The sequence below is a fragment of the Hyperolius riggenbachi genome, chromosome 6 (assembly GCF_040937935.1).
Source record: "Hyperolius riggenbachi isolate aHypRig1 chromosome 6, aHypRig1.pri, whole genome shotgun sequence".
Taxonomy (NCBI): Eukaryota; Metazoa; Chordata; class Amphibia; order Anura; family Hyperoliidae; genus Hyperolius; species Hyperolius riggenbachi.
This window is the reverse complement of record NC_090651.1, coordinates 137,278,915-137,302,187: the sequence shown is the minus strand read 5'-3', so window position 1 is coordinate 137,302,187 and position 23,273 is coordinate 137,278,915.

Below are 23,273 nucleotides of genomic sequence, written 5' to 3'. Positions count from 1 at the left end.
ATATAAATGGCCCACCCTGTAGTATCCTTTAGTTTTGCAATGTGTAATATTTTATTTCTTCCATTGTATGTGTAAATGCATGTACGTTGTTTTCTCTTTTTCTGTTTTGTCTCTTTTCTGTTTTCTTACAGATGGCGGCCGACTAGAATTTTTCATGTTGAAGAAGAGTTTGGCATCGGGTTTGTTATAACATGTATTTGTTCTTTGTCCTTGCAACTTTATTACTCTTTTTGTCTGACTTTTTTTTCTCTTTTCCAGTATAATATGTATGCATGTATAAACAATCTTTTTTTACAGATCACTTTGTGTGCATTATACGTGTACTATTTTATATCTGTTATTGTATGTGTTCATGCTTGTAAGTTGGTATTTTTTTTTGTCTGTCTTCTGTTTTTTTACAGATGGGGTTTGCAAGTATTTTTCATGTTGAAGAAGAATTTTGCATGTGAATTGTTATGGCGGTGACAGTTGGGCATATTTGTGTCTTCACATTCACTGTGCAGATTTTGCACACTAACTGTTAAAGAAAATAAATCTGGAGAGGAATAGGGTGGCTATTGGGGAGGAGGAGGCCACAGTACAGGGTGGGCCATTTATATGGATACACGTTTATATGGCCATTTATATAGATACACCGTTTTATGTAAATGGTGAAGTTAACAAACAACCACCGCTATTGGTCTGACACTAACCCACATTGGAAAGATCCCTCCAAGACTGATGGAACAAAAAAATTGATGGTATGGTGTGGTTTATGGGGTGTATCCATAGATACAGTGTATCCATATAAATGGCCCAACCTGTAGTATCCTTTAGTTTTGCAATGTGTAATATTTTATTTCTTCCATTGTATGTGTAGTTGCATGTATGTTGTTTTCTCTTTTTCTGTTTTGTCTCTCTTCTGTTTTCTTACAGATGGCGGCCGACAAGGATTTTTCATGTTGAAGAAGAGTTTGGCATCGGGTTTGTTATAACATGTATTTGTTCTTTCTACTTGCAACTTTATTACTCTTTTTGTCTGACTTTTTTTCTCTTTTCCAGTATAATATGTATGCATGTATGAACAATCTTTTTTTACAGATCACTTTGTGTGCATTTTACGTGTAGTATTTTATATCTGTTATTGTATGTGTTCATGCATGTAAGTTGGTATTTTTTTGTCTGTCTTCTGTTTTTTTACAGATGGGGTTTACAAGTATTTTTCATGTTGAGAAAGACTTTTGCATGTGAATTGTTATGGCGGTGACAGTTGGGCATATTTGTGTCTTCACATTCACTGTGCAGATTTTGCACACTAACTGTTAAAGAAAATAAATCTGGAGAGGAATAGGGTGGCTATTGGGGAGGAGGAGGCCACAGTACAGGGTGGGCCATTTATATGGATACACGTTTATATGGCCATTTATATAGATACACCGTTTTATGTAAATTGTGAAGTTAACAAACAACCACCGCTATTGGTCTGTGTGGTTTATGGGGTGTATCCATAGATACGCTGTATCCATATAAATGGCCCTCCCTGTAGTATCCTTTAGTTTTGCAATGTGTAATATTTTATTTCTTCCATTGTATGTGTAAATGCATGTACGTTGTTTTCTCTTTTTCTGTTTTGTCTCTCTTCTGTTTTCTTACAGATGGCGGCCGACAAGGATTTTTCATGTTGAAGATGAGTTTGGCATCGGGTTTGTTATAACATGTATTTGTTCTTTGTCCTTGCAACTTTATTACTCTTTTTGTCTGACTTTTTTTTCTCTTTTCCAGTATAATATGTATGCATGTATAAACAATCTTTTTTTACAGATCACTTTGTGTGCATTTTACGTGTAGTATTTTATATCTGTTATTGTATGTGTTCATGCATGTAAGTTGGTATTTTTTTTGTCTGTCTTCTGTTTTTTTACAGATGGGGTTTACAAGTATTTTTCATGTTGAGAAAGACTTTTGCATGTGAATTGTTATGGCGGTGACAGTTGGGCATATTTGTGTCTTCACATTCACTGTGCAGATTTTGCACACTAACTGTTAAAGAAAATAAATCTGGAGAGGAATAGGGTGGCTATTGGGGAGGAGGAGGCCACAGTACAGGGTGGGCCATTTATATGGATACACGTTTATATGGCCATTTATATAGATACACCGTTTTATGTAAATGGTGAAGTTAACAAACAACCACCGCTATTGGTCTGACACTAACCCACATTGGAAAGATCCCTCCAAGACTGTTGGAACAAAAAAATTGATGGTATGGTGTGGTTTATGGGGTGTATCCATAGATACAGTGTATCCATATAAATGGCCCAACCTGTAGTATCCTTTAGTTTTGCAATGTGTAATATTTTATTTCTTCCATTGTATGTGTAGTTGCATGTATGTTGTTTTCTCTTTTTCTGTTTTGTCTCTCTTCTGTTTTCTTACAGATGGCGGCCGACAAGGATTTTTCATGTTGAAGATGAGTTTGGCATCGGGTTTGTTATAACATGTATTTGTTCTTTCTCCTTGCCTCTTTATTACTCTTTTTGTCTGACTTTTTTTTCTCTTTTCCAGTATAATATGTATGCATGTATGAACAATCTTTTTTTACAGATCACTTTGTGTGCATTTTACGTGTAGTATTTTATATCTGTTATTGTATGTGTTCATGCATGTAAGTTGGTATTTTTTTTTGTCTGTGTTCTGTTTTTTTACAGATGGGGTTTACAAGTATTTTTCATGTTGAGGAAGACTTTTGCATGTGAATTGTTATGGCGGTGACAGTTGGGCATATTTGTGTCTTCACATTCACTGTGCAGATTTTGCACACTAACTGTTAAAGAAAATAAATCTGGAGAGGAATAGGGTGGCTATTGGTGAGGAGGAGGCCACAGTACAGGGTGGGCCATTTATATGGATACACGTTTATATGGCCATTTATATAGATACACCGTTTTATGTAAATTGTGAAGTTAACAAACAACCACCGCTATTGGTCTGTGTGGTTTATGGGGTGTATCCATAGATACGCTGTATCCATATAAATGGCCCACCCTGTAGTATCCTTTAGTTTTGCAATGTGTAATATTTTATTTCTTCCATTGTATGTGTAAATGCATGTACGTTGTTTTCTCTTTTTCTGTTATGTCTCTTCTCTGTTTTCTTACAGATGGCGGCCGACAAGAATTTTTCATGTTGAAGAAGAGTTTGGCATCGGGTTTGTTATAACATGTATTTGTTCTTTGTCCTTGCAACTTTATTACTCTTTTTGTCTGACTTTTTTTTCTCTTTTCCAGTAAATATGTATGCATGTATAAACAATCTTTTTTTTACAGATCACTTTGTGTGCATTATACGTGTAGTCTGTTATATCTGTTATTGTATGTGTTCATGCATGTAAGTTGGTATTTTTTTTTGTCTGTCTTCTGTTTTTTTACAGATGGGGTTTGCAAGTATTTTTCATGTTGAAGAAGAATTTTGCATGTGAATTGTTATGGCGGTGACAGTTGGGCATATTTGTGTCTTCACATTCACTGTGCAGATTTTGCACACTAACTATTAAAGAAAATAAATCTGGAGAGGAATAGGGTGGCTATTGGGGAGGAGGAGGCCACAGTACAGGGTGGGCCATTTATATGGATACACTTTAATATGGCTATTTATATAGATACACCGTTTTATGTAAATGGTGAAGTTAACAAACAACCACCGCTATTGGTCTGACACTAACCCACATTGGAAAGATCCCTCCAAGACTGTTGGAACAAAAAAATTGATGGTATGGTGTGGTTTATGGGGTGTATCCATAGATACAGTGTATCCATATAAATGGCCCAACCTGTAGTATCCTTTAGTTTTGCAATGTGTAATATTTTATTTCTTCCATTGTATGTGTAGTTGCATGTATGTTGTTTTCTCTTTTTCTGTTTTGTCTCTCTTCTGTTTTCTTACAGATGGCGGCCGACAAGGATTTTTCATGTTGAAGATGAGTTTGGCATCGGGTTTGTTATAACATGTATTTGTTCTTTCTCCTTGCCTCTTTATTACTCTTTTTGTCTGACTTTTTTTTCTCTTTTCCAGTATAATATGTATGCATGTATGAACAATCTTTTTTTACAGATCACTTTGTGTGCATTTTACGTGTAGTATTTTATATCTGTTATTGTATGTGTTCATGCATGTAAGTTGGTATTTTTTTTTGTCTGTGTTCTGTTTTTTTACAGATGGGGTTTACAAGTATTTTTCATGTTGAGGAAGACTTTTGCATGTGAATTGTTATGGCGGTGACAGTTGGGCATATTTGTGTCTTCACATTCACTGTGCAGATTTTGCACACTAACTGTTAAAGAAAATAAATCTGGAGAGGAATAGGGTGGCTATTGGTGAGGAGGAGGCCACAGTACAGGGTGGGCCATTTATATGGATACACGTTTATATGGCCATTTATATAGATACACCGTTTTATGTAAATTGTGAAGTTAACAAACAACCACCGCTATTGGTCTGTGTGGTTTATGGGGTGTATCCATAGATACGCTGTATCCATATAAATGGCCCACCCTGTAGTATCCTTTAGTTTTGCAATGTGTAATATTTTATTTCTTCCATTGTATGTGTAAATGCATGTACGTTGTTTTCTCTTTTTCTGTTATGTCTCTTCTCTGTTTTCTTACAGATGGCGGCCGACAAGAATTTTTCATGTTGAAGAAGAGTTTGGCATCGGGTTTGTTATAACATGTATTTGTTCTTTGTCCTTGCAACTTTATTACTCTTTTTGTCTGACTTTTTTTTCTCTTTTCCAGTAAATATGTATGCATGTATAAACAATCTTTTTTTACAGATCACTTTGTGTGCATTATACGTGTAGTCTGTTATATCTGTTATTGTATGTGTTCATGCATGTAAGTTGGTATTTTTTTTTGTCTGTCTTCTGTTTTTTTACAGATGGGGTTTGCAAGTATTTTTCATGTTGAAGAAGAATTTTGCATGTGAATTGTTATGGCGGTGACAGTTGGGCATATTTGTGTCTTCACATTCACTGTGCAGATTTTGCACACTAACTATTAAAGAAAATAAATCTGGAGAGGAATAGGGTGGCTATTGGGGAGGAGGAGGCCACAGTACAGGGTGGGCCATTTATATGGATACACTTTAATATGGCTATTTATATAGATACACCGTTTTATGTAAATGGTGAAGTTAACAAACAACCACCGCTATTGGTCTGACACTAACCCACATTGGAAAGATCCCTCCAAGACTGTTGGAACAAAAAAATTGATGGTATGGTGTGGTTTATGGGGTGTATCCATAGATACAGTGTATCCATATAAATGGCCCAACCTGTAGTATCCTTTAGTTTTGCAATGTGTAATATTTTATTTCTTCCATTGTATGTGTAGTTGCATGTATGTTGTTTTCTCTTTTTCTGTTTTGTCTCTCTTCTGTTTTCTTACAGATGGCGGCCGACAAGGATTTTAATGTTGAAGAAGAGTTTGGCATCGGGTTTGTTATAACATGTATTTGTTCTTTCTACTTGCAACTTTATTACTCTTTTTGTCTGACTTTTTTTTCTCTTTTCCAGTATAATATGTATGCATGTATGAACAATCTTTTTTTACAGATCACTTTGTGTGCATTTTACGTGTAGTATTTTATATCTGTTATTGTATGTGTTCATGCATGTAAGTTGGTATTTTTTTGTCTGTCTTCTGTTTTTTTACAGATGGGGTTTACAAGTATTTTTCATGTTGAGAAAGACTTTTGCATGTGAATTGTTATGGCGGTGACAGTTGGGCATATTTGTGTCTTCACATTCACTGTGCAGATTTTGCACACTAACTGTTAAAGAAAATAAATCTGGAGAGGAATAGGGTGGCTATTGGGGAGGAGGAGGCCACAGTACAGGGTGGGCCATTTATATGGATACACGTTTATATGGCCATTTATATAGATACACCGTTTTATGTAAATTGTGAAGTTAACAAACAACCACCGCTATTGGTCTGTGTGGTTTATGGGGTGTATCCATAGATACGCTGTATCCATATAAATGGCCCTCCCTGTAGTATCCTTTAGTTTTGCAATGTGTAATATTTTATTTCTTCCATTGTATGTGTAAATGCATGTACGTTGTTTTCTCTTTTTCTGTTTTGTCTCTCTTCTGTTTTCTTACAGATGGCGGCCGACAAGGATTTTTCATGTTGAAGATGAGTTTGGCATCGGGTTTGTTATAACATGTATTTGTTCTTTGTCCTTGCAACTTTATTACTCTTTTTGTCTGACTTTTTTTTCTCTTTTCCAGTATAATATGTATGCATGTATAAACAATCTTTTTTTACAGATCACTTTGTGTGCATTTTACGTGTAGTATTTTATATCTGTTATTGTATGTGTTCATGCATGTAAGTTGGTATTTTTTTTGTCTGTCTTCTGTTTTTTTACAGATGGGGTTTACAAGTATTTTTCATGTTGAGAAAGACTTTTGCATGTGAATTGTTATGGCGGTGACAGTTGGGCATATTTGTGTCTTCACATTCACTGTGCAGATTTTGCACACTAACTGTTAAAGAAAATAAATCTGGAGAGGAATAGGGTGGCTATTGGGGAGGAGGAGGCCACAGTACAGGGTGGGCCATTTATATGGATACACGTTTATATGGCCATTTATATAGATACACCGTTTTATGTAAATGGTGAAGTTAACAAACAACCACCGCTATTGGTCTGACACTAACCCACATTGGAAAGATCCCTCCAAGACTGTTGGAACAAAAAAATTGATGGTATGGTGTGGTTTATGGGGTGTATCCATAGATACAGTGTATCCATATAAATGGCCCAACCTGTAGTATCCTTTAGTTTTGCAATGTGTAATATTTTATTTCTTCCATTGTATGTGTAGTTGCATGTATGTTGTTTTCTCTTTTTCTGTTTTGTCTCTCTTCTGTTTTCTTACAGATGGCGGCCGACAAGGATTTTTCATGTTGAAGATGAGTTTGGCATCGGGTTTGTTATAACATGTATTTGTTCTTTCTCCTTGCCTCTTTATTACTCTTTTTGTCTGACTTTTTTTTCTCTTTTCCAGTATAATATGTATGCATGTATGAACAATCTTTTTTTACAGATCACTTTGTGTGCATTTTACGTGTAGTATTTTATATCTGTTATTGTATGTGTTCATGCATGTAAGTTGGTATTTTTTTTTGTCTGTGTTCTGTTTTTTTACAGATGGGGTTTACAAGTATTTTTCATGTTGAGGAAGACTTTTGCATGTGAATTGTTATGGCGGTGACAGTTGGGCATATTTGTGTCTTCACATTCACTGTGCAGATTTTGCACACTAACTGTTAAAGAAAATAAATCTGGAGAGGAATAGGGTGGCTATTGGGGAGGAGGAGGCCACAGTACAGGGTGGGCCATTTATATGGATACACGTTTATATGGCCATTTATATAGATACACCGTTTTATGTAAATGGTGAAGTTAACAAACAACCACCGCTATTGGTCTGTGTGGTTTATGGGGTGTATCCATAGATACGCTGTATCCATATAAATGGCCCACCCTGTAGTATCCTTTAGTTTTGCAATGTGTAATATTTTATTTCTTCCATTGTATGTGTAAATGCATGTACGTTGTTTTCTCTTTTTCTGTTTTGTCTCTCTTCTGTTTTCTTACAGATGGCGGCCGACAAGAATTTTTCATGTTGAAGAAGAGTTTGGCATCGGGTTTGTTATGACATGTATTTGTTCTTTCTCCTTGCAACTTTATTACTCTTTTTGTCTGACTTTTTTTCTCTTTTCCAGTATAATATGTATGCATGTACGAACAATCTTTTTTTACAGATCACTTTGTGTGCTTTTTACGTGTAGTATTTTATATCTGTTATTGTATGTGTTCATGCATGTAAGTTGGTATTTGTTTTGTCTGTCTTCTGTTTTTTTACAGATGGGGTTTACAAGTATTTTTCATGTTGAGGAAGACTTTTGCATGTGAATTGTTATGGCGGTGACAGTTGGGCATATTTGTGTCTTCACATTCACTGTGCAGATTTTGCACACTAACTGTTAAAGAAAATAAATCTGGAGAGGAATAGGGTGGCTATTGGGGAGGAGGAGGCCACAGTACAGGGTGGGCCATATATATAGATACACGTTAATATGGCCATTTATATAGATACACCGATTTATGTAAATGGTGAAGTTAACAAACAACCACCGCTATTGGTCTGTGTGGTTTATGGGGTGTATCCATAGATACGCTGTATCCATATAAATGGCCCACCCTGTAGTATCCTTTAGTTTTGCAATGTGTAATATTTTATTTCTTCCATTGTATGTGTAAATGCATGTACGTTGTTTTCTCTTTTTCTGTTATGTCTCTTCTCTGTTTTCTTACAGATGGCGGCCGACAAGAATTTTTCATGTTGAAGAAGAGTTTGGCATCGGGTTTGTTATAACATGTATTTGTTCTTTGTCCTTGCAACTTTATTACTCTTTTTGTCTGACTTTTTTTTCTCTTTTCCAGTAAATATGTATGCATGTATAAACAATCTTTTTTTACAGATCACTTTGTGTGCATTATACGTGTAGTCTGTTTTATCTGTTATTGTATGTGTTCATGCATGTAAGTTGGTATTTTTTTTTGTCTGTCTTCTGTTTTTTTACAGATGGGGTTTGCAAGTATTTTTCATGTTGAAGAAGAATTTTGCATGTGAATTGTTATGGCGGTGACAGTTGGGCATATTTGTGTCTTCACATTCACTGTGCAGATTTTGCACACTAACTATTAAAGAAAATAAATCTGGAGAGGAATAGGGTGGCTATTGGGGAGGAGGAGGCCACAGTACAGGGTGGGCCATTTATATGGATACACTTTAATATGGCTATTTATATAGATACACCGTTTTATGTAAATGGTGAAGTTAACAAACAACCACCGCTATTGGTCTGACACTAACCCACATTGGAAAGATCCCTCCAAGACTGTTGGAACAAAAAAATTGATGGTATGGTGTGGTTTATGGGGTGTATCCATAGATACAGTGTATCCATATAAATGGCCCAACCTGTAGTATCCTTTAGTTTTGCAATGTGTAATATTTTATTTCTTCCATTGTATGTGTAGTTGCATGTATGTTGTTTTCTCTTTTTCTGTTTTGTCTCTCTTCTGTTTTCTTACAGATGGCGGCCGACAAGGATTTTAATGTTGAAGAAGAGTTTGGCATCGGGTTTGTTATAACATGTATTTGTTCTTTCTACTTGCAACTTTATTACTCTTTTTGTCTGACTTTTTTTTCTCTTTTCCAGTATAATATGTATGCATGTATGAACAATCTTTTTTTACAGATCACTTTGTGTGCATTTTACGTGTAGTATTTTATATCTGTTATTGTATGTGTTCATGCATGTAAGTTGGTATTTTTTTGTCTGTCTTCTGTTTTTTTACAGATGGGGTTTACAAGTATTTTTCATGTTGAGAAAGACTTTTGCATGTGAATTGTTATGGCGGTGACAGTTGGGCATATTTGTGTCTTCACATTCACTGTGCAGATTTTGCACACTAACTGTTAAAGAAAATAAATCTGGAGAGGAATAGGGTGGCTATTGGGGAGGAGGAGGCCACAGTACAGGGTGGGCCATTTATATGGATACACGTTTATATGGCCATTTATATAGATACACCGTTTTATGTAAATTGTGAAGTTAACAAACAACCACCGCTATTGGTCTGTGTGGTTTATGGGGTGTATCCATAGATACGCTGTATCCATATAAATGGCCCTCCCTGTAGTATCCTTTAGTTTTGCAATGTGTAATATTTTATTTCTTCCATTGTATGTGTAAATGCATGTACGTTGTTTTCTCTTTTTCTGTTTTGTCTCTCTTCTGTTTTCTTACAGATGGCGGCCGACAAGGATTTTTCATGTTGAAGATGAGTTTGGCATCGGGTTTGTTATAACATGTATTTGTTCTTTGTCCTTGCAACTTTATTACTCTTTTTGTCTGACTTTTTTTTCTCTTTTCCAGTATAATATGTATGCATGTATAAACAATCTTTTTTTACAGATCACTTTGTGTGCATTTTACGTGTAGTATTTTATATCTGTTATTGTATGTGTTCATGCATGTAAGTTGGTATTTTTTTTGTCTGTCTTCTGTTTTTTTACAGATGGGGTTTACAAGTATTTTTCATGTTGAGAAAGACTTTTGCATGTGAATTGTTATGGCGGTGACAGTTGGGCATATTTGTGTCTTCACATTCACTGTGCAGATTTTGCACACTAACTGTTAAAGAAAATAAATCTGGAGAGGAATAGGGTGGCTATTGGGGAGGAGGAGGCCACAGTACAGGGTGGGCCATTTATATGGATACACGTTTATATGGCCATTTATATAGATACACCGTTTTATGTAAATGGTGAAGTTAACAAACAACCACCGCTATTGGTCTGACACTAACCCACATTGGAAAGATCCCTCCAAGACTGTTGGAACAAAAAAATTGATGGTATGGTGTGGTTTATGGGGTGTATCCATAGATACAGTGTATCCATATAAATGGCCCAACCTGTAGTATCCTTTAGTTTTGCAATGTGTAATATTTTATTTCTTCCATTGTATGTGTAGTTGCATGTATGTTGTTTTCTCTTTTTCTGTTTTGTCTCTCTTCTGTTTTCTTACAGATGGCGGCCGACAAGGATTTTTCATGTTGAAGATGAGTTTGGCATCGGGTTTGTTATAACATGTATTTGTTCTTTCTCCTTGCCTCTTTATTACTCTTTTTGTCTGACTTTTTTTTCTCTTTTCCAGTATAATATGTATGCATGTATGAACAATCTTTTTTTACAGATCACTTTGTGTGCATTTTACGTGTAGTATTTTATATCTGTTATTGTATGTGTTCATGCATGTAAGTTGGTATTTTTTTTTGTCTGTGTTCTGTTTTTTTACAGATGGGGTTTACAAGTATTTTTCATGTTGAGGAAGACTTTTGCATGTGAATTGTTATGGCGGTGACAGTTGGGCATATTTGTGTCTTCACATTCACTGTGCAGATTTTGCACACTAACTGTTAAAGAAAATAAATCTGGAGAGGAATAGGGTGGCTATTGGGGAGGAGGAGGCCACAGTACAGGGTGGGCCATTTATATGGATACACGTTTATATGGCCATTTATATAGATACACCGTTTTATGTAAATGGTGAAGTTAACAAACAACCACCGCTATTGGTCTGTGTGGTTTATGGGGTGTATCCATAGATACGCTGTATCCATATAAATGGCCCACCCTGTAGTATCCTTTAGTTTTGCAATGTGTAATATTTTATTTCTTCCATTGTATGTGTAAATGCATGTACGTTGTTTTCTCTTTTTCTGTTTTGTCTCTCTTCTGTTTTCTTACAGATGGCGGCCGACAAGAATTTTTCATGTTGAAGAAGAGTTTGGCATCGGGTTTGTTATGACATGTATTTGTTCTTTCTCCTTGCAACTTTATTACTCTTTTTGTCTGACTTTTTTTCTCTTTTCCAGTATAATATGTATGCATGTACGAACAATCTTTTTTTACAGATCACTTTGTGTGCTTTTTACGTGTAGTATTTTATATCTGTTATTGTATGTGTTCATGCATGTAAGTTGGTATTTGTTTTGTCTGTCTTCTGTTTTTTTACAGATGGGGTTTACAAGTATTTTTCATGTTGAGGAAGACTTTTGCATGTGAATTGTTATGGCGGTGACAGTTGGGCATATTTGTGTCTTCACATTCACTGTGCAGATTTTGCACACTAACTGTTAAAGAAAATAAATCTGGAGAGGAATAGGGTGGCTATTGGGGAGGAGGAGGCCACAGTACAGGGTGGGCCATATATATAGATACACGTTAATATGGCCATTTATATAGATACACCGATTTATGTAAATGGTGAAGTTAACAAACAACCACCGCTATTGGTCTGTGTGGTTTATGGGGTGTATCCATAGATACGCTGTATCCATATAAATGGCCCACCCTGTAGTATCCTTTAGTTTTGCAATGTGTAATATTTTATTTCTTCCATTGTATGTGTAAATGCATGTACGTTGTTTTCTCTTTTTCTGTTTTGTCTCTTTTCTGTTTTCTTACAGATGGCGGCCGACGAGAATTTTTCATGTTGAAGAAGAGTTTGGCATCGGGTTTGTTATAACATGTATTTGTTCTTTGTCCTTGCAACTTTATTACTCTTTTTGTCTGACTTTTTTTTCTCTTTTCCAGTATAATATGTATGCATGTATAAACAATCTTTTTTTACAGATCACTTTGTGTGCATTATACGTGTACTATTTTATATCTGTTATTGTATGTGTTCATGCTTGTAAGTTGGTATTTTTTTTTGTCTGTCTTCTGTTTTTTTACAGATGGGGTTTGCAAGTATTTTTCATGTTGAAGAAGAATTTTGCATGTGAATTGTTATGGCGGTGACAGTTGGGCATATTTGTGTCTTCACATTCACTGTGCAGATTTTGCACACTAACTATTAAAGTAAATAAATCTGGAGAGGAATCGGGTGGCTATTGGGGAGGAGGAGGCCACAGTACAGGGTGGGCCATTTATATGGATACACTTTAATATGGCTATTTATATAGATACACCGTTTTATGTAAATGGTGAAGTTAACAAACAACCACCGCTATTGGTCTGACACTAACCCACATTGGAAAGATCCCTCCAAGACTGTTGGAACAAAAAAATTGATGGTATGGTGTGGTTTATGGGGTGTATCCATAGATACAGTGTATCCATATAAATGGCCCAACCTGTAGTATCCTTTAGTTTTGCAATGTGTAATATTTTATTTCTTCCATTGTATGTGTAGTTGCATGTATGTTGTTTTCTCTTTTTCTGTTTTGTCTCTCTTCTGTTTTCTTACAGATGGCGGCCGACAAGGATTGTTCATGTTGAAGAAGAGTTTGGCATCGGGTTTGTTATAACATGTATTTGTTCTTTCTACTTGCAACTTTATTACTCTTTTTGTCTGACTTTTTTTTCTGTTTTCCAGTATAATATGTATGCATGTATGAACAATCTTTTTTTACAGATCACTTTGTGTGCATTTTACGTGTAGTATTTTATATCTGTTATTGTATGTGTGCATGCATGTAAGTTGGTATTTTTTTTGTCTGTCTTCTGTTTTTTTACAGATGGGGTTTACAAGTATTTTTCATGTTGAGGAAGACTTTTGCATGTGAATTGTTATGGCGGTGACAGTTGGGCATATTTGTGTCTTCACATTCACTGTGCAGATTTTGCACACTAACTGTTAAAGAAAATAAATCTGGAGAGGAATAGGGTGGCTATTGGGGAGGAGGAGGCCACAGTACAGGGTGGGCCATTTATATGGATACACGTTTATATGGCCATTTATATAGATACACCATTTTATGTAAATGGTGAAGTTAACAAACAACCACCGCTATTGGTCTGACACTAACCCACATTGGAAAGATCCCTCCAAGACTGTTGGAACAAAAAAATTGATGGTATGGTGTGGTTTATGGGGTGTATCCATAGATACGCTGTATCCATATAAATGGCCCTCCCTGTAGTATCCTTTAGTTTTGCAATGTGTAATATTTTATTTCTTCCATTGTATGTGTAAATGCATGTACGTTGTTTTCTCTTTTTCTGTTTTGTCTCTCTTCTGTTTTCTTACAGATGGCGGCCGACAAGGATTTTTCATGTTGAAGAAGAGTTTGGCATCGGGTTTGTTATAACATGTATTTGTTCTTTGTCCTTGCAACTTTATTACTCTTTTTGTCTGACTTTTTTTTCTCTTTTCCAGTATAATATGTATGCATGTATGAACAATCTTTTTTTACAGATCACTTTGTGTGCATTTTACGTGTAGTATTTTATATCTGTTATTGTATGTGTTCATGCATGTAAGTTGGTATTTTTTTTGTCTGTCTTCTGTTTTTTTACAGATGGGGTTTACAAGTATTTTTCATGTTGAGAAAGACTTTTGCATGTGAATTGTTATGGCGGTGACAGTTGGGCATATTTGTGTCTTCACATTTACTGTGCAGATTTTGCACACTAACTGTTAAAGAAAATAAATCTGGAGAGGAATAGGGTGGCTATTGGGGAGGAGGAGGCCACAGTACAGGGTGGGCCATTTATATGGATACACGTTTATATGGCCATTTATATAGATACACCGTTTTATGTAAATGGTGAAGTTAACAAACAACCACCGCTATTGGTCTGTGTGGTTTATGGGGTGTATCCATAGATACGCTGTATCCATATAAATGGCCCAACCTGTAGTATCCTTTAGTTTTGCAATGTGTAATATTTTATTTCTTCCATTGTATGTGTAGTTGCATGTATGTTGTTTTCTCTTTTTCTGTTTTGTCTCTCTTCTGTTTTCTTACAGATGGCGGCCGACAAGGATTTTTCATGTTGAAGAAGAGTTTGGCATCGGGTTTGTTATAACATGTATTTGTTCTTTCTCCTTGCAACTTTATGACTCTTTTTGTCTGACTTTTTTTCTCTTTTCCAGTATAATATGTATGCATGTATGAACAATCTTTTTTTACAGATCACTTTGTGTGCATTTTACGTGTAGTATTTTATATCTGTTATTGTATGTGTTCATGCATGTAAGTTGGTATTTTTTTTGTCTGTCTTCTGTTTTTTTACAGATGGGGTTTACAAGTATTTTTCTTGTTGGGGAAGACTTTTGCATGTGAATTGTTATGGCGGTGACAGTTGGGCATATTTGTGTCTTCACATTCACTGTGCAGATTTTGCACACTAACTATTAAAGAAAATAAATCTGGAGAGGAATAGGGTGGCTATTGGGGAGGAGGAGGCCACAGTACAGGGTGGGCCATTTATATGGATACACTTTAATATGGCTATTTATATAGATACACCGTTTTATGTAAATGGTGAAGTTAACTAACAACCACCGCTATTGGTCTGACACTAACCCACATTGGAAAGATCCCTCCAAGACTGATGGAACAAAAAAATTGATGGTATGGTGTGGTTTATGGGGTGTATCCATAGATACAGTGTATCCATATAAATGGCCCATCCTGTAGTATCCTTTAGTTTTGCAATGTGTAATATTTTATTTCTTCCATTGTATGTGTAGTTGCATGTATGTTGTTTTCTTTTTTTCTGTTTTGTCTCTCTTCTGTTTTCTTACAGATGGCGGCCGACAAGGATTTTTCATGTTAAAGAAGAGTTTGGCATCGGGTTTGTTATAACATGTATTTGTTCTTTCTCCTTGCAACTTTATGACTCTTTTTGTCTGACTTTTTTTTCTCTTTTCCAGTATAATATGTATGCATGTATGAACAATCTTTTTTTACAGATCACTTTGTGTGCATTTTACGTGTAGTATTTTATATCTGTTATTGTATGTGTTCATGCATGTAAGTTGGTATTTTTTTTGTCTGTCTTCTGTTATTTTACAGATGGGGTTTACAAGTATTTTTCATGTTGAGGAAGACTTTTGCATGTGAATTGTTATGGCGGTGACAGTTGGGCATATTTGTGTCTTCACATTCACTGTGCAGATTTTGCACACTAACTGTTAAAGAAAATAAATCTGGAGAGGAATAGGGTTTGCTATTGGGGAGGAGGAGGCCACAGTACAGGGTGGGCCATTTATATGGATACACGTTTATATGGCCATTTATATAGATACACCATTTTATGTAAATGGTGAAGTTAACAAACAACCACCGCTATTGGTCTGTGTGGTTTATGGGGTGTATCCATAGATACGCTGTATCCATATAAATGGCCCACCCTGTAGTATCCTTTAGTTTTGCAATGTGTAATATTTTATTTCTTCCATTGTATGTGTAAATGCATGTACGTTGTTTTCTCTTTTTCTGTTTTGTCTCTCTTCTGTTTTCTTACAGATGGCGGCCGACAAGGATTTTTCATGTTGAAGAAGAGTTTGGCATCGGGTTTGTTATAACATGTATTTGTTCTTTCTCCTTGCAACTTTATGACTCTTTTTGTCTGACTTTTTTTCTCTTTTCCAGTATAATATGTATGCATGTATGAACAATCTTTTTTTACAGATCACTTTGTGTGCATTTTACGTGTAGTATTTTATATCTGTTATTGTATGTGTTCATGCATGTAAGTTGGTATTTTTTTTGTCTGTCTTCTGTTTTTTTACAGCTGGGGTTTACAAGTATTTTTCTTGTTGGGGAAGACTTTTGCATGTGAATTGTTATGGCGGTGACAGTTGGGCATATTTGTGTCTTCACATTCACTGTGCAGATTTTGCACACTAACTATTAAAGAAAATAAATCTGGAGAGGAATAGGGTGGCTATTGGGGAGGAGGAGGCCACAGTACAGGGTGGGCCATTTATATGGATACACTTTAATATGGCTATTTATATAGATACACCGTTTTATGTAAATGGTGAAGTTAACAAACAACCACCGCTATTGGTCTGACACTAACCCACATTGGAAAGATCCCTCCAAGACTGATGGAACAAAAAAATTGATGGTATGGTGTGGTTTATGGGGTGTATCCATAGATACAGTGTATCCATATAAATGGCCCATCCTGTAGTATCCTTTAGTTTTGCAATGTGTAATATTTTATTTCTTCCATTGTATGTGTAGTTGCATGTATGTTGTTTTCTTTTTTTCTGTTTTGTCTCTCTTCTGTTTTCTTACAGATGGCGGCCGACAAGGATTTTTCATGTTAAAGAAGAGTTTGGCATCGGGTTTGTTATAACATGTATTTGTTCTTTCTCCTTGCAACTTTATGACTGTTTTTGTCTGACTTTTTTTTCTCTTTTCCAGTATAATATGTATGCATGTATGAACAATCTTTTTTTACAGATCACTTTGTGTGCATTTTACGTGTAGTATTTTATATCTGTTATTGTATGTGTTCATGCATGTAAGTTGGTATTTTTTTTGTCTGTCTTCTGTTATTTTACAGATGGGGTTTACAAGTATTTTTCATGTTGAGGAAGACTTTTGCATGTGAATTGTTATGGCGGTGACAGTTGGGCATATTTGTGTCTTCACATTCACTGTGCAGATTTTGCACACTAACTGTTAAAGAAAATAAATCTGGAGAGGAATAGGGTGGCTATTGGGGAGGAGGAGGCCACAGTACAGGGTGGGCCATTTATATGGATACACGTTTATATGGCCATTTATATAGATACACCATTTTATGTAAATGGTGAAGTTAACAAACAACCACCGCTATTGGTCTGTGTGGTTTATGGGGTGTATCCATAGATACGCTGTATCCATATAAATGGCCCACCCTGTAGTATCCTTTAGTTTTGCAATGTGTAATATTTTATTTCTTCCATTGTATGTGTAAATGCATGTACGTTGTTTTCTCTTTTTCTGTTTTGTCTCTCTTCTGTTTTCTTACAGATGGCGGCCGACAAGGATTTTTCATGTTGAAGAAGAGTTTGGCATCGGGTTTGTTATAACATGTATTTGTTCTTTGTCCTTGCAACTTTATTACTCTTTTTGTCTGACTTTTTTTTCTCTTTTCCAGTATAATATGTATGCATGTATGAACAATCTTTTTTTACAGATCACTTTGTGTGCATTTTACGTGTAGTATTTTATATCTGTTATTGTATGTGTTCATGCATGTAAGTTGGTATTTTTTTTGTCTGTCTTCTGTTTTTTTACAGATGGGGTTTACAAGTATTTTTCATGTTGAGAAAGACTTTTGCATGTGAATTGTTATGGCGGTGACAATTGGGCATATTTGTGTCTTCACATTTACTGTGCAGATTTTGCACACTAACTGTTAAAGAAAATAAATCTGGAGAGGAATAGGGTGGCTATTGGGGAGGAGGAGGCCACAGTACAGGGTGGGCCATTTATATGGATACACGTTTATATGGCCATTTATATAGATACACCGTTTTATGTAAATGGTGAAGTTAACAAACAACCACCGCTATTGGTCTGTGTGGTTTATGGGGTGTATCCATAGATACGCTGTATCCATATAAATGGCCCACCCTGTAGTATCCTTTAGTTTTGCAATGTGTAATATTTTATTTCTTCCATTGTATGTGTAAATGCATGTACATTGTTTTCTCTTTTTCTGTTTTGTCTCTCTTCTGTTTTCTTACAGATGGCGGCCGACAAGGATTTTTCATGTTGAAGAAGAGTTTGGCATCGGGTTTGTTATAACATGTATTTGTTCTTTGTCCTTGCAACTTTATTACTCTTTTTGTCTGACTTTTTTTTCTCTTTTCCAGTATAATATGTATGCATGTATGAACAATCTTTTTTTACAGATCACTTTGTGTGCATTTTACGTGTAGTATTTTATATCTGTTATTGTATGTGTTCATGCATGTAAGTTGGTATTTTTTTTGTCTGTCTTCTGTTTTTTTACAGATGGGGTTTACAAGTATTTTTCATGTTGGGGAAGACTTTTGCATGTGAATTGTTATGGCGGTGACAGTTGGGCATATTTGTGTCTTCACATTCACTGTGCAGATTTTGCACACTAACTATTAAAGAAAATAAATCTGGAGAGGAATAGGGTGGCTATTGGGGAGGAGGAGGCCACAGTACAGGGTGGGCCATTTATATGGATACACGTTTATATGGCCATTTATATAGATACACCGTTTTATGTAAATGGTGAAGTTAACAAACAACCACCGCTATTGGTCTGTGTGGTTTATGGGGTGTATCCATAGATACGCTGTATCCATATAAATGGCCCACCCTGTAGTATCCTTTAGTTTTGCAATGTGTAATATTTTATTTCTTCCATTGTATGTGTAAATGCATGTACGTTGTTTTCTCTTTTTCTGTTTTGTCTCTCTTCTGTTTTCTTACAGATGGCGGCCGACAAGGATTTTTCATGTTGAAGAAGAGTTTAGCATCGGGTTTGTTATAACATGTATTTGTTCTTTGTCCTTGCAACTTTATTACTCTTTTTGTCTGACTTTTTTTTCTCTTTTCCAGTATAATATGTATGCATGTATGAACAATCTTTTTTTACAGATCACTTTGTGTGCATTTTACGTGTAGTATTTTATATCTGTTATTGTATGTGTTCATGCATGTAAGTTGGTATTTTTTTTGTCTGTCTTCTGTTTTTTTACAGATGGAGTTTACAAGTATTTTTCTTGTTGGGGAAGACTTTTGCATGTGAATTGTTATGGCGGTGACAGTTGGGCATATTTGTGTCTTCACATTCACTGTGCAGATTTTGCACACTAACTATTAAAGAAAATAAATCTGGAGAGGAATAGGGTGGCTATTGGGGAGGAGGAGGCCACAGTACAGGGTGGGCCATTTATATGGATACACTTTAATATGGCTATTTATATAGATACACCGTTTTATGTAAATGGTGAAGTTAACAAACAACCACCGCTATTGGTCTGACACTAACCCACATTGGAAAGATCCCTCCAAGACTGATGGAACAAAAAAAATTGATGGTATGGTGTGGTTTATGGGGTGTATCCATAGATACAGTGTATCCATATAAATGGCCCATCCTGTAGTATCCTTTAGTTTTGCAATGTGTAATATTTTATTTCTTCCATTGTATGTGTAGTTGCATGTATGTTGTTTTCTTTTTTTCTGTTTTGTCTCTCTTCTGTTTTCTTACAGATGGCGGCCGACAAGGATTTTTCATGTTAAAGAAGAGTTTGGCATCGGGTTTGTTATAACATGTATTTGTTCTTTCTCCTTGCAACTTTATGACTCTTTGTGTCTGACTTTTTTTTCTCTTTTCCAGTATAATATGTATGCATGTATGAACAATCTTTTTTTACAGATCACTTTGTGTGCATTTTACGTGTAGTATTTTATATCTGTTATTGTATGTGTTCATGCATGTAAGTTGGTATTTTTTTTGTCTGTCTTCTGTTTTTTTACAGATGGGGTTTACAAGTATTTTTCATGTTGAGGAAGACTTTTGCATGTGAATTGTTATGGCGGTGACAGTTGGGCATATTTGTGTCTTCACATTCACTGTGCAGATTTTGCACACTAACTGTTAAAGAAAATAAATCTGGAGAGGAATAGGGTGGCTATTGGGGAGGAGGAGGCCACAGTACAGGGTGGGCCATTTATATGGATACACGTTTATATGGCCATTTATATAGATACACCGTTTTATGTAAATGGTGAAGTTAACAAACAACCACCGCTATTGGTCTGTGTGGTTTATGGGGTGTATCCATAGATACGCTGTATCCATATAAATGGCCCACCCTGTAGTATCCTTTAGTTTTGCAATGTGTAATATTTTATTTCTTCCATTGTATGTGTAAATGCATGTACGTTGTTTTCTCTTTTTCTGTTTTGTCTCTCTTCTGTTTTCTTACAGATGGCGGCCGACAAGGATTTTTCATGTTGAAGAAGAGTTTGGCATCGGGTTTGTTATAACATGTATTTGTTCTTTGTCCTTGCAACTTTATTACTCTTTTTGTCTGACTTTTTTTTCTCTTTTCCAGTATAATATGTATGCATGTATGAACAATCTTTTTTTACAGATCACTTTGTGTGCATTTTACGTGTAGTATTTTATATCTGTTATTGTATGTGTTCATGCATGTAAGTTGGTATTTTTTTTGTCTGTCTTCTGTTTTTTTACAGATGGGGTTTACAAGTATTTTTCATGTTGAGAAAGACTTTTGCATGTGAATTGTTATGGCGGTGACAGTTGGGCATATTTGTGTCTTCACATTTACTGTGCAGATTTTGCACACTAACTGTTAAAGAAAATAAATCTGGAGAGGAATAGGGTGGCTATTGGGGAGGAGGAGGCCACAGTACAGGGTGGGCCATTTATATGGATACACGTTTATATGGCCATTTATATAGATACACCGTTTTATGTAAATGGTGAAGTTAACAAACAACCACCGCTATTGGTCTGTGTGGTTTATGGGGTGTATCCATAGATACGCTGTATCCATATAAATGGCCCACCCTGTAGTATCCTTTAGTTTTGCAATGTGTAATATTTTATTTCTTCCATTGTATGTGTAAATGCATGTACATTGTTTTCTCTTTTTCTGTTTTGTCTCTCTTCTGTTTTCTTACAGATGGCGGCCGACAAGGATTTTTCATGTTGAAGAAGAGTTTGGCATCGGGTTTGTTATAACATGTATTTGTTCTTTGTCCTTGCAACTTTATTACTCTTTTTGTCTGACTTTTTTTTCTCTTTTCCAGTATAATATGTATGCATGTATGAACAATCTTTTTTTACAGATCACTTTGTGTGCATTTTACGTGTAGTATTTTATATCTGTTATTGTATGTGTTCATGCATGTAAGTTGGTATTTTTTTTGTCTGTCTTCTGTTTTTTTACAGATGGGGTTTACAAGTATTTTTCATGTTGGGGAAGACTTTTGCATGTGAATTGTTATGGCGGTGACAGTTGGGCATATTTGTGTCTTCACATTCACTGTGCAGATTTTGCACACTAACTATTAAAGAAAATAAATCTGGAGAGGAATAGGGTGGCTATTGGGGAGGAGGAGGCCACAGTACAGGGTGGGCCATTTATATGGATACACTTTAATATGGCTATTTATATAGATACACCGTTTTATGTAAATGGTGAAGTTAACAAACAACCACCGCTATTGGTCTGACACTAACCCACATTGGAAAGATCCCTCCAAGACTGATGGAACAAAAAAATTGATGGTATGGTGTGCTTTATGGGGTGTATCCATAGATACAGTGTATCCATATAAATGGCCCATCCTGTAGTATCCTTTAGTTTTGCAATGTGTAATATTTTATTTCTTCCATTGTATGTGTAGTTGCATGTATGTTGTTTTCTTTTTTTCTGTTTTGTCTCTCTTCTGTTTTCTTACAGATGGCGGCCGACAAGGATTTTTCATGTTAAAAAAGAGTTTGGCATCGGGTTTGTTATAACATGTATTTGTTCTTTCTCCTTGCAACTTTATGACTCTTTTTGTCTGACTTTTTTTTTCTCTTTTCCAGTATAATATGTATGCATGTATGAACAATCTTTTTTTACAGATCACTTTGTGTGCATTTTACGTGTAGTATTTTATATCTGTTATTGTATGTGTTCATGCATGTAAGTTGGTATTTTTTTTGTCTGTCTTCTGTTTTTTTACAGATGGGGTTTACAAGTATTTTTCATGTTGAGAAAGACTTTTGCATGTGAATTGTTATGGCGGTGACAGTTGGGCATATTTGTGTCTTCACATTCACTGTGCAGATTTTGCACACTAACTGTTAAAGAAAATAAATCTGGAGAGGAATAGGGTGGCTATTGGGGAGGAGGAGGCCACAGTACAGGGTGGGCCATTTATATGGATACACGTTTATATGGCCATTTATATAGATACACCGTTTTATGTAAATGGTGAAGTTAACAAACAACCACCGCTATTGGTCTGTGTGGTTTATGGGGTGTATCCATAGATACGCTGTATCCATATAAATGGCCCACCCTGTAGTATCCTTTAGTTTTGCAATGTGTAATATTTTATTTCTTCCATTGTATGTGTAAATGCATGTACGTTGTTTTCTCTTTTTCTGTTTTGTCTCTCTTCTGTTTTCTTACAGATGGCGGCCGACAAGAATTTTTCATGTTGAAGAAGAGTTTGGCATCGGGTTTGTTATGACATGTATTTGTTCTTTCTCCTTGCAACTTTATGACTCTTTTTGTCTGACTTTTTTTCTCTTTTCCAGTATAATATGTATGCATGTACGAACAATCTTTTTTTGCAGATCACTTTGTGTGCTTTTTACGTGTAGTATTTTATATCTGTTATTGTATGTGTTCATGCATGTAAGTTGGTATTTTTTTTTGTCTGTGTTCTGTTTTTTTACAGATGGGGTTTACAAGTATTTTTCATGTTGAGGAAGACTTTTGCATGTGAATTGTTATGGCGGTGACAGTTGGGCATATTTGTGTCTTCACATTCACTGTGCAGATTTTGCACACTAACTGTTAAAGAAAATAAATCTGGAGAGGAATAGGGTGGCTATTGGGGAGGAGGAGGCCACAGTACAGGGTGGGCCATTTATATGGATACACGTTTATATGGCCATTTATATAGATACACCGTTTTATGTAAATGGTGAAGTTAACAAACAACCACCGCTATTGGTCTGTGTGGTTTATGGGGTGTATCCATAGATACGCTGTATCCATATAAATGGCCCACCCTGTAGTATCCTTTAGATTTGCAATGTGTAATATTTTATTTCTTCCATTGTATGTGTAAATGCATGTACGTTGTTTTCTCTTTTTCTGTTTTGTCTCTCT